Here is a 505-nt window from a genome sequence, read left to right on the forward strand (position 1 = left end):
TGAATGCTGTAAAGGACTCTCTAGATTGACTGTAGTTTGACTGAGTGTCTGTTGGACAAATCTCCGTGTGACTTGCTTGCAGAATGAAATGCCTGTGTGGATGTTATTGGTCAGGAAGCTGTGTTACTTTGTGTATCGTGAAATCGGTGTGTTACAGTAAGGAATAACTACCATGTAGACTCGATGTGTGTTTTTGGGGACATAGAGAGGTGAGAGTCGATTGAGTTGGCAGTGTTACCGGCAGGTTCCGGCTGGTGACAGACCAATTAAAGTGGCATTTCTGACTGGGTGGCCTGGCGTGTAGCACCATTACACTGACACGATGAAGACACTGGAGGACAGTCGCTCGCTGGCAGCTGGTGCTGACAGTGCAGCACTGGAAAGCTTCACCCTCTCCTGGGTACTTTCCCAGGAGAAGCGGCTGGAGCCAGGCAGTGACCCAGAGGTGCCACTCTACCGCCGCCCTAGAGGCACCTTTCAGCACGCGGGCCCCTCACCCCTCTCG

The sequence above is a fragment of the Brienomyrus brachyistius genome, chromosome 12 (assembly GCF_023856365.1).
Source record: "Brienomyrus brachyistius isolate T26 chromosome 12, BBRACH_0.4, whole genome shotgun sequence".
In the NCBI taxonomy this organism is placed as follows: domain Eukaryota; kingdom Metazoa; phylum Chordata; class Actinopteri; order Osteoglossiformes; family Mormyridae; genus Brienomyrus; species Brienomyrus brachyistius.